The sequence below is a fragment of the Mchenga conophoros genome, linkage group LG9 (assembly GCF_057382185.1).
Source record: "Mchenga conophoros isolate Kocher_MC1m ecotype Shallow Benthic linkage group LG9, M_conophoros_male_GT1.1, whole genome shotgun sequence".
In the NCBI taxonomy this organism is placed as follows: Eukaryota; Metazoa; Chordata; class Actinopteri; order Cichliformes; family Cichlidae; genus Mchenga; species Mchenga conophoros.
In genome coordinates this window covers 17,031,241-17,043,852 of record NC_140534.1, presented here as the reverse complement: position 1 = coordinate 17,043,852, position 12,612 = coordinate 17,031,241, and the positions used below count along the sequence as shown (strand labels likewise).

The window sequence follows — 12,612 nt, the reverse complement described above, 5'->3', positions numbered from 1 at the left end:
CTCATTTCAAGTCTTTGCTGGATTTCTTTTCCCTGTTTCTTAAGGAGATGACTTTCAAATTCTGTTCACTGGTTCTCCATTTGTCCACTCCTCAAATCTTTTAAGAACAGACTGTGACACACACCATGCTGAGAGATGCTAAATTTTCAACTAATAGCTCTTTAGGTATTCCACTTGTTGGTGCAGAAAATTTTATTCCTGTGAAACTGTTATCTTTGTTACTAGCAGCCTGTCACAAAACCATATAATTTGTTTCCATTTTCAACACATTTTCCTAAAGTTGCAACTTAAAATGGGTTCTTTGCTAAACTGTCTGCTATGTGTAGACACAACACTGGTTTATTTCTTGAGCCATTTCTTGAGCCTCGTTTGTGCTTGAATGAGTCATAAGCCGATGTTAAGTGGTTCAACAAACTAAAAAAATCTTTCGACCTTCAGAAAGCCTGAAGATCTATTGCGGAAGACAACTTTAAAAATTACCAGGAAGTCTGAGTGCCTTGTAGAAACATATGAAGAAATGTGGATTGACTCCAGACTTTTACACACTACTGTAGATGGACTGTATTCTTTAAAGTCCTATTAACGCTAAAAAACACAATATGTCTTCAGATGTCTCCTGTTAATGAAAAGAATGTGTTTCGTTCACCGGAGGTTTAATCCCATTTTGGATATAATGAAATGAATAAATGTGCATAAACAGTGTTGAACTGTTCTTGAGCATAATGCTAAATATCAGCCACATTATTAATTTTTGTACTTGGGACTACGTATAATAAAAGATGTAACCAGGTGAATATGGTGAGTGTGACCAAAAAGGCGTATCCACAACACACTCAAGCAAAGAAGAAAATAAAATACTGTGAGGCAGCCTTCAGGATCCCAGTCACAAATGCACAGTGATTACATAATGACAGTTCACCCGTAAGAGCTATGTAATAAAAGGAAAAAAAAAGGAAAGTCTCTGAACAAACCCTAACAAATGTGAAATGGAAATCCAACCCCTCTAATAGTACATTAAGTATTCATGCAGCACATTGGCAATCAAATGGCTCTGTTTTCATGGCTGGCAAAGTCATTCTTCCAATAAAACACTGAACAAATATTCAGACAAAATGCTCTCATATACTTTCCTTTTTTCTCTCTTTTACAGGACACCTATATTTTCATTCATTTATATTTCACTTCATACACTTTTGTCTTCATTTAAATAAAGCATTGTGCAAAAACTGATTTTTAGATGCATTGTTTTTATGTAATTCTCCTTAATGGCACTATACTCATTCTGACAGAACACAAAGCCTGTCTCCTGTACAAGAGACCAGTGTTTCAACTAAATCCTTAAAAGGCATTTTTCAGTGCTTAGAGAGCTGTGAGCTGGGGCTTTTGTCTGCTGAAAGTTAGCAGATGCTGGAGACGGGGAGAAGACGGGGCTCCTGTTAAGATTGGACGAGTCATTTTAAGGATCCTAAAGTTTAAAAGAAGCCAAAAGAATTCCTCCAAAATCGTTCAACGAAAAACTCTGGTTATGGATTCATTCTTTAGCCAAATAGGAACAGGTTTATCATTCACTTTGTGTTACTGAGAAACCACAAAGCAATGGCCTACAGGCTTGCCAATGATCACACTTCCATTTATAGTGGTGAGTGCTCTATAAGGAAATGCTTTACTGCTCTTTCGTCACTGACAGTGAGAGTAGGAGATGAATCATTCTAATGTTGCTCTCCCCCATACAGAAGACACCCATAGTGCAATAATGTCAGGGTGATGCAGACTGCTCGGAGTTCCACTGTAAGCAGTGGAACCCTAAATCAAAATATAGGAAACGCTAGATGCCAACTGACCTGAAATGGCGAGTTAAAAGTAGAAGAAATGATTCAGGCTCTTACTGGTGGGTATTAATGAGCCAGCTTTGTGTTATTGGGTTTTGCTGAATCACTGATTTTTCTTTGCCTTTCTTCTAAGAAAAGGAAGACCAAGGCTCCTCCAGGATTATTTGATCTGAGCCACTGCCACGTATCAGTTAAGCAGTGTGGGCCAAGACCTGATCAACTAACTGTCCATAATTGCAACTTTAATAGCGTGAACAGGAGAGCACAGAAACTTTAGCAAAAGGTGCCTGTTAAGGAATGCTAATGACTATCTTATAACTATCTCACAATGGATGATAGTAAGCACCGATCCTGATTAACTAAACTGGTTAACAAGTGTACAGTAGGCACCTACCATAGGACAATGGATTATATACCAAAATATCAGGAATATGTGATAAAATATGAACTCCAAACAGTATGATATCAGTGAATCCAACAGACTTCACCCCATTTAAATGATTTTCTACAAATCTTAAAACTATTTTACTAAAAAAGCAGTGATGAAACCAGAATGGGTTACAATTCAGCTTGAAAGATGTCTATATTTTATTTTATTTTTTAACTTTGTTCTGCACCTCATTTGCAACAATCATTTTCAATTATATCCTGGTAAAGGTGTCCCCTGGATTCTCTCAGTTCCTTAATTTTTATTAGGGCTGCTTTTTCTCCCTCCATCAGCTGTTCAAATTAGCTATTTCTTTCTTTTTTTTTCTTACTTGTTTCAAATTAATGACTGCTGCCCCTGCCGGGAATTTAAAATACAGTGTTTAGTGCATGATTAACTCTCAATTTGAGAACTCATTTTTGCGTGTATGAATACATTCCCATCAAGGTGTCATGTCGCAGAAGTTTAACAACAAAATCCCATACATCATTTAACACTGCAAGCCACACAATACAGTCACACTGCTGCATTACAAGCAGGGGATTATTTCACCATCCTGGATTTAGAAGAAGATTGCAGTGCTGACAAGACTCGTCAACACTTGCTTTTCCGAATCTATTATTCTTCCTTGAATTATGTTCTTATGTTTTATGTGCTATTGAGCACACATAGGGCGAGTATGACCACCTTTGCTCTCTGGGAAGAGATTGTTTGGAGGCATGATTCATCTTTTAAATGACCTTTTTGAATGTGCTGTTGGAGCAATAACAATCCACTGTTCTTATTGCTGTCTAGTCTCCTAGAGATATGACAGAACCTTGGTGTTCAGTTAGACAAACTTATCAAAGAAACGATCAAAACATTGCCTTTCAGAGTTCTTTGTCAAACTAGGTGCAATTTCAGAGAAGGCATTCAAATTATAGGAAAGCTACACTCAGCTACCCCCTGCTAGCCACAAAAAAACTGTGCCAAACTGTTATTTTGTAGCTGCCATGCTGAGTGTTTAAGATGCCTGCTCTGTTACAAACACACTGATAATTGACTGATAATTGCTAAATTTTTCACACTTCAGTTGACACTTGACTTTATGGTAATGTTTGCATAACTCGCATCAAACAAGGATTTCAGTGATTAACATGTTCACTTTGGCCTTGATGCATTTATCACACTATGAACCATATGCATTATACACAGCGTGATATTCAAACACTTACAGATGATTTTAAATGCAGCTTGCTTAAAATCAAATTTGACTGAATGGTGCAATTAGCTCTGGACACTTTGGAGAAAATAAAAATCTTCCATATCAACCAAGAGTGTCTAATGAAGTCAAGTCAGGCTACTTTAGTACATCTGCATTTCACCTTGGATTATTACCAGGCAGGTAATGATCTCTAATGTGCCACTCCATCTTATTGGATAGATGCATCCTACATGATCATCTGGTCTGTTAAATGCTGGAATTACATGATTTGCTCATGTGTGTGTGTGTGCACGTTTTTAGAAAATGAATTTAACTCCAATCATTCACTCATTATTTCACAGAAGTTCATTATAATTTGTAAAACTTACTATCTGGGCCATGTTACCAGGTAAAAAAAAATATAGGTGTGTGCAGGTTCATGTCAACATCATAGATTTAACACATCTTACTCAGATGAACATGAAACTGAGGCTGATCACCTAAAACTGCGAAGTCAGTCTATCTGCTCCTCTTTAGCTCTTATTTTTTTAGGTATTTTATTTTTGCTAGTGCAGCTGGTGGGTTATGTTTTGCATATGTTGCCATGCTATTCCAGACTCTTCCACTTGCCAGATTAAATTGGGCAGATGACCAGTACATTTCAGATTCAAGCACCAACTCTTAAGGCCTCTTTAGAACCCAGTCAGCTGCCTCAGTTTTGCTTCAACAACATGCATAGAAATGATGATAAAGTTAACACTTGCTGTGTTATGTTCCTGCTATCATTATAACTGGACTTTAAAGGCTGTGATAATTAATTCAAAGCTTAGGTCAGTAATCGTGTGGTGCTCCTGTAACATCTTCTGAAAAATATTCGAAAAATAGGCGATAATGGCTTATCCAGGCAAACACAGAAAGATAAGACTGGCAATTTGTAGCACAGTTCTGCAGAGGGCCTTTCCTTCATGAAATGAATGCAAGTATGTGATGCCTTTTACATACAGATGGTCACTGTTGTCACCAAACTACTGGTCTTCAGTCTGGCTCTGAAACTAATCAATGATGTTTGATTGATTAATTATTGGAGCCACCTATAATGCAGAAGTACGAAGTGAGTGTTGGTAAAAGCTTTCCAAATGTGGGCCTTTAGTGATTTTTGCACCATGGAATACTCTTATGGCCATTTTAAGTCATCTTTCACCATCCTATCAACTAAACCCTTGGCCAAGTATCTGGCAAATGTTTGACAAATTAACTGATACTAAACTACTAAAATAAAGTTGTTTTTCCTCTAATTATATCTAAATTGGCAATTGGAATAGTATCCACTGAGTATTCCCAGGGCCCCAAATAAAGAAAAGGAACATTCGTACACAGAACCTTTTTCATAAGAAACAGGATTTGCATTTCTGTCTACATCAATGTCAGAACTCCAACAGTAACAACCAGATGGTTTCTAATAAAGCCATTCAGTATTCAGCTATGAAGCAAATATCATCCTTTTCCCAGACACTGCAGCCCAAAACATGCCACTGAATTGCATGACACTTGGCATCTTTTTTCTCAAACATTTGCAAACACATCAAAGAGGTGAGGATCCCTGAAAGATGCAGCGCAAGACTGGCAGCTATACAATCCACCCTGTGCTTACCAGGAGCCAATCAACGCAACATTAACAGGGACAGCTAAACAACTGACACTTGCCTTAGGCATTTTTACATTTTTACACACACACACACACACACACACACACACACACACACACACACACACACACACACGACTGTCAAAGCATCTCCCAGAATTCAGATAACTGAGGCATTCACTCTAAATGCGCCTTTATTTCTGTCTCCCTACAGAGAGACGGGGTCTGGTGCGGAGAGAGAAAGCTCTACTTAGAGAAGCTGCAGTCAATGAGTGGACTCTTGTTTCCTGCAGTGCGCGTAAAATTCAGTCTGGCTACACTGGTGCGGCACACACATCAGAGGTATCGGATAGCCTCCAACTCCCACTCTGTTAGAGCAGCCTGTCCATCATTCATAACTCCACCGAGCCGATGTGTGAAACAACACCCCGGGAGAAAAGACCGAAACGCCTCAGAGCCAAATACACTTCTGATAACCCCAAGAAATGACGTGTGCGCACTCTTTTACTTTTTTCCCCCCACCTTCTTATGTCCGTTTCTTTCCGCCTAATGCTCAATTTCATGCGGGGTGAAGACGCAAACGTGCGCACGGTCAAACTCGGCTTAGAAGCGCGTACTCACACGCGCAAGACCCCCAGGCAATTTATTTACCAGGTCTATGAAGCACAGCAGCGTATACGCGGAGGCACAAGCACGCCACCGAGAGTTAAACGCACACATACAAATGGCAACTTAAAATAGGTTAGACAGCGAAAAAAGCCAGACAAACTTATTTTTCTCTTACCTGTCCACGCGCACCCCCCTGAACCCACATGACAGCTGATTAAGGGCGAAAAGAATGCTCGCGTTTGAGTTTTTTCCCCATCCTCTGCTTTTCTGCGTCTCTTTCAATTCCCTTCCTCTACCACTGTCATCCTCTCCAGGGCAAAGCTTCACAGCGCGGCTTGCAGAGAGCCGACACTCTCCCTTCCTTCCCGTGTGCGTGTGCGCGTATGTGCGAGCGACCGGACGAGAGCCGAGTCGGTGCGTGTGTGCGCATCTCTCCGCCAATGAATCCTCCAATCGTGCCCGGTTACTGAGGCGGCTCAAGTCGAGGAAGGCGCGGGATTGGTCGGTTTTCAGATCAATCCACGGCTCTGAAACTCGCCTCGCAGCGCCCCCCCCCCCCCTCTCCCCCCTCCGCTCCCCCACCTCTCTCCATTATCTCCCTCTCTTCCTCTTCTCCTGTCTTTCTCTGTTAACACGTGATTATGTAAGATAGTGATCAGGAAGCGATACGTTATCCCATTCTCATTTTCTTACACACTCACACATACACACACACAGAGCACCAGACACAGCCTACCTTCCTAGAGCGTCCCAGCAGAATACAGAACACAACGAACACTACTTCATGGCAAGAGAAGGGGTGTACTTGAAACTGGAAAAAAAAAGGCAAATTGAAAGTTTAAAGGCTTTAAAAAGTTACTAAGGGTGTTTTACCGTTTTCTAAATATCATTATTATTATGTTCATGTGCAAATCATCTAAAAAAGTTACTTCCATTGAACATTTCATTAATTACACCTTGCTACCACTGGATTGGACCCTTCTTTTGCCTTCAGAAGTGCCTTAGTTATTTGTGGCATATACAGCATTGCAACACCACCACCAGCAGTAGCCTGAATCATTGATACAAGGCAGGATGGAGCCATACTTTCATGTTGTTTACACCAAATTCTGACTGTAGCGTTCAAATGTTACAGCAGAAATTGAAACTTAACATGATGGTGTTTAACAATTTTTCTGTTGTCTAGTCGTAATGAGCCTGGTTGAATTGTGCAGTTTTCTCTGCTTAGCTCACCGGAGTAGCACTTAGTGTGGTCTTCTGCTGCCGTAGCCCATCTGTTTCAAGTTGAATGTGTTATGCTGAAGAGCATCTCTGAATGCAGAAGCTGGTTGGATAAAGCATTTATTTGAGCTACTGTTACCTTCCCGTTAGCTCAAAACAGTCTGTGTCTTTCTCCTCAGACCTCTGGTATCAGCAAGGCATTTTCTCCTAGAGAACTGTCACTCACTGGATACTTTGTCTGTTTTGGACCATTCTTTGTAAACCCTAGAGATGGTTGTGTGGGGAAAATCCCAGTAGACCTGCAGATTCTAAAATCCTCAGACCAGCCCATCTGGCATCAACCACCATGCCACATTCAAATTCACTTAAATCACCTTTTTCCCCCATCCTGGTGTTTGGATTGAATTACAGCAGGTTATCATGACTCCATACCATATGATTAGATATTTCCATTAACGAGCACCTGAACAGGTATACCTAATAAAGTGGTTGGTGAGTGTATATGTGTTCTAGTCTGTTTTTCACTTGAAGCTAGAGTTTCATTTTAAAAGCACAAGAGACTATAAATCAAATTGGTGTTTAGAACAGTGGGAGCAACAGACTTAATATTAAGTTCTCATTTTAAGTGTTTAAAAATAAATTCAGTTCCAAATTGTCTTTGTTTTCTTTTACCCTTCCCACACTGAATTTTCCAATTGTTAAAATAAAAAAATATATTTTTTAAATCAAAAGTTTGTGATTAAGATTTATGAATTCATAGCACATTACTGTTAGCAATTCTGACTCAAAGCATTGAAATGAATAGTAAACAAAAGCATTAAACCACATAAATGGACAGTAGAAGAAAGTAAATGCTGATGCCCTCGAGGGGGAAAATTATAAACAGCAAGCTACAGTTCAGTCATAAATTACAGCATAACAGAAATTCTTATAGTTAAATCAGACCTCAGTGTAACTCAGTTGCTCAAGCCCAGACATGATTCATCATCAACATAAAGAAATAAAAAAGCAGAAAAGTAGGCATAAAATGTCATATATTGTACTGGCCGGCAAAAAGACTCACATGAATGTGTGTGTTTAAGTTCAAACTGCTAATTTAGTTGTGATGTATTGGTTGTTTGTCATGTTGAGTTTTGAATGTGATTGTTGTGAAAATGGGATTTCCAGTGTTTTGTATGGCTGACAAAATTATGAAGGTTCAGCCAGCAAATAGCTACCATTGTCAAGATTTCTGTAGCAAATGAGAATGTCTGGCCAGTGCTCATCTTCGGGGGGGTGTTAAAATTTTCAGAAGCAGTATTTCATCAGCTGTGTTATAACTGTGAGTTGCAAATAGTAGGAGAATCATGAGAGAAGCTGATTTAAGTTGATATCTTGCCAGAATTCATCAAACAAGGTACACAGGTGATGGAATGCAAGTTGAGTCCCAGTTTAGCATGAGGGATGATGTTTTTACGCATATAGATGTGTAGTACTTTATTATATCAATAAAATGTGAGATTGCACCAGTAACACTAAATTAATGCTTGATTTATAGTGCTGCATTAAATCTACACTGTTGCTCTGGCGTGTCCTATGCCGCAACTGTAACAAGTATGCTTGGAAGTAATATGAGATGTAAACACAGTATATTGATTGACATATGGATAATGTCTTTGTGAAAGAAAACAAAATAGACTGTAATTGTATTTATGTTTCACATTATGCTAATTCAGTACCTTGTATTTTATCAATGTAGACATTTTTTGTTTTGCTTTTTTGTTTTCATGGCCCTGACTATACATGCATTGACTCACTTGGCTCTGAAGTTGTTTCTTTTCTTTAGCTTATGATATCTTAGCTCAAAATCCAACATAAACAGTTCAGTTTCACTCGTGCAAAGCTGACACGCCAGCACCAAAATATAAATGCAAACAGCGATGTCGCCCACAATGACAAAGTTTCTACAGGGATTCAACTCAGTGCTAAATTTAAACTTAACAGATTAATAATGCCAAACAACTGGTAGTGATACACTGTAAAGCTTCCATGCAACACAAGACTATAATATAATTTTTTATATTGCAAAACTGTTTCTGTAGGCTACAATAATAATAATAATAATAATAATAATAATAATAATAATAATAATTATTATTATTATTATTATTATTATTATTATTATTACGAACATGCCTGACCAAATAATTGGTCTGCGATTTGGAGGGATAAAAGCTACACTTCTGAGGTTGATCTTTGCCCAGTGCAGTGCTAGCAGGAAGGTCTGTTTCTGATTTTTTTTTTTTTCCTCATAAAAAATTTTCTGATGGGGAAAAAAACCCATTTATATGTGATATAATATTTCAAAAGCTTTCAACCCAATCAAACATACTTAGCTTTAAAATGGACTCGTTAAAAACATGTAGCATCCGTTAGATTCTCTGGTTGAGATTTCTGAACCACTAGGAGTTGAGCACTTTCATCCTCCAGAATCTCAATAGTGCCATAAGCGAAGCATGGCTAGCAATTACTCCGGTGAGTTCAGAAGGCTTGAGGGAGTGAGGTCAACATCTAAGCAGTGGTATTCAAGTAAAACATGGTGAAGATTTATAAAGTTTAATTTGCTTCTCTGGCATTTTCTAAGACGAAAATGTATAGATTTCAAAATTTGAAATTTCTTCTACTAGCTTATCTTTTATGTCTCAAAGAAATGAAAACATATATCCCTCCTGGGTTTACTATATACATTAGTTTCTGCTCCAGCAAACTGTTGTCTGCAGTGTCTTTAAGCACTCAAGTTTTACACATTAACCTCATTGTTACAAATATAGACTCCAGGCATAAGGAGTGTGGTTTTCCACACTTTGTGCAAAAGTCTTGGGCCATCTTTTGCTAGGAAAATGCTAGGATGCAGTAGTTTAATGAGCTACAGTACAATCAGCTTCTTGTTCTGTTGTACATCTTTCAACCTCCTCCAAATATATTAACAACATTTGGTCTCTTTACTTCATAAGACCAGTTACCACTTTTTTCAGTCCAGTTCTTGAGTAATAACTCGTTGCTTTCTTACTTTTCCCCTTCTCTAAGAATGGCTTCTTGACAACCATCCTTCCACTGAAACCATTTCTAACAAGGTTTCAGTGAACAGGTTCAATTGAAGGGCCAAAGGATGCATTTCTAAGACCTCGTGTCAGGTCTTTGTTGGATTTATTAGATATTTCTTAAGGATGTGACTTTTTTCAGGACACACTACACGCTTTCTGTTCCTCCTTAAAAGCTGTTTCTAAATCACCTTTTTAGTGCCTATCAAGTTGTGTTATCATTGGCATTTTTCATTGATTCAGCTAAAGAAATGGGAACAAATTATGTGATTTTTATGACATGCTGCTAGCAATAAAGTGCCCTAAAAGCAGTTTAAAACAGGTAATTTGCCAAGTTGTTTTTATGTAGACACAACACTGGTTGATATTTTAAATTATGTAGGTGTGTTTTTAATACTTAACATTGACTTATAAGTCATTTATGTAGCTTATCAAACAAAAACAACATTTATGATAAATTAAGATCCATGAACTGAGTCCAGCTGTCCCATGTATTCATACCAACTGAATTTTAATTTTTCTGTACAGAATAGATTCCTTTGTGAAAAAACAGAAATGTATTGGTCAGTTCTGGCCTTGCTGTGCATATGTAATGTACTGAGCCACTGAATAAAGGTTTATGTTTTATTTTGAATCTGTCCTTGTATTGCTTTACAATGCTCTATGAAATTTGAAGCTGCATCTTCAGCCACATGTGCATCCATAATATCCATGCTCTCTGCCCAGCCTGGAGGTCACTGCAAACTCTCGGTACCTCAGCAGAGCTGGCAATATCATCAAGGACCACTCTCACCCCAGCAACCAACTGTTTGAACTATTACCGTCAGGCCGACGGTACAGGTCACATAAAACCAGGACAAACAGATTCAGGGATAGCTTCTTTCCCAGAGCTATCACCGTAGTAAATAAGCACAAAAACAATTGAACCTATTCCATACCGTCACTGTCATTATATTATGCTGCTATTCATACTGTCATTATATTAATGCTGCTATCCTGTATATATTGTACATACTATTGTTTGAGTACTTACGATTGTTTTTTTTGTACTTTTTATATTTTACATTTATATTTATTATTGAAACTTGCACCAAGGGAGTGGCACTCCAATTTCGTTGTACTCTGTACAATGACAATAAAGGCTATTCTATAAAGAAAAACTTTCCTACTCAAGTGTCAGCACATCTCATGTCACTGTCAGGCTGTCACAGTGTCTGTCCCTTGGGGCTTTTAGATGTTGTTTGTCTGGCCACAACTTGACCCAAGAATAAATGCACAGACTCACAGCATGAACAAACAGCGTCACAGAATATGCAAAACTTATTTTTAATATATTCAACAGCTGGTCAAATATTAATTCTCTAATCCCCAGTACACAAAAGTAAACCACTAAACAATCTTTTAGCCTGTTAGTGAGAATGGATTAAATTAGCTAAATGTGTTAGATGTTATTATCTGAGTAAATCCATAAATCCATAGAATTCCAATATTCCAATATAATAACAATAATAATAGGTCAGTGAACCATGTAAAATTATACTCTGCCATGTCCTTAATTATTCTTTTATTCTTCTAGCTTGCTGTGCATCCTGTTGGCATCCTCTACTGCAGGTGTTTCTTTCAAGCTTTCTCACTATTTCCCACTATCCTGAGTTCTGTCGCTTGACTTTCCGTTTAATTTTGAGAGTCACTTTTCTTGTGCATCTTGCTTTAGTTATTTAATATGTCTTTGTTGCCAGCTGTGTAGCTCCCTAGTATTTTTATGCATTGCCATACACAAGTTTTTGTTCTTTTGTTTATTTTATTTTTTGATTTATGTATATGCCATTCATTATTATCATTTTTAATGATGAGTTGATGGTGCAGTGATGATATCATTAATAATAATGATGTACTACAACTTTGTCCTGATTTAGCATTTCACTTCAGAAGAAAAATAGGATCTAAATGCAAACAAAAAAACTAACAGAGGCAGAATACAAGGAACAAAAGTGTTCTTTCATGAATCTGTTGGAGGTAACATTGGTACAATGGGGCAACAAATGAAACATAGCGAATACCCAGCAATTAACAGATGAGTCCAACAAAGAATAATCCAAAATGTAAACAAGAGTGAATCCAATAGGTGACCAAGAACATGGGAAATAAAGCTGAGACAGGTTCACAGCAGCGACACAACTGACAAGAAACACTTGGCACTGTATGGGGAGCTGACAGGAAATGAGCCACAAGTGGAAACGATTAGGGCGAAAGGAAGAAAACAAAGGTAGCAAACCAACCAAAGAGACACCAAATAAATTGAATACTAAAATAAAGCATGAGGTGACTTCAGACTAAAACAAAAACAAAACAATGAACACTGACAGGGTGAACTGGAGACAAAGGCAAAAAAGAGCCATTAGACGAACAAGAAAAAACCAAACAGATGAAAAACTCTAAGGGCATTGCAGTTATTCAGTGTAGGAAACACCAGGAAGTCCAGTTGTTTAATGATTACTAGGGCAAACGGCAAACAATATGTCTTGAAATTATACTGATATTCTATAGAACTGTTCTGCTAAAACAACACACAAAATAAGTCTGCTTTTTATCCCGAGTCCATGAGTGCATTCTGCCTC

At 38.0% G+C, this 12,612-nt stretch overlaps 1 protein-coding gene and 1 long non-coding RNA gene across 2 annotated transcripts in view; both read right to left on the bottom strand.

Annotated features, from left to right (window-relative positions):
• Nucleotides 1-6,071, bottom strand: part of LOC146567099 (cadherin-18) — a 94,180-nt gene extending 88,109 nt beyond the window's left edge. Inside the window, exon 1 of the mRNA XM_085286704.1 lies at nt 5,869-6,071. The gene's annotated coding sequence lies outside the window, so the exon portion shown is untranslated. The remainder of the gene's footprint in view (nt 1-5,868) is intronic.
• LOC146567098 (uncharacterized) overlaps nt 1-12,612 on the bottom strand; it is a 274,156-nt gene that overhangs the window by 124,259 nt on the left and 137,285 nt on the right. The gene's annotated exons all lie outside the window — the stretch shown is intronic.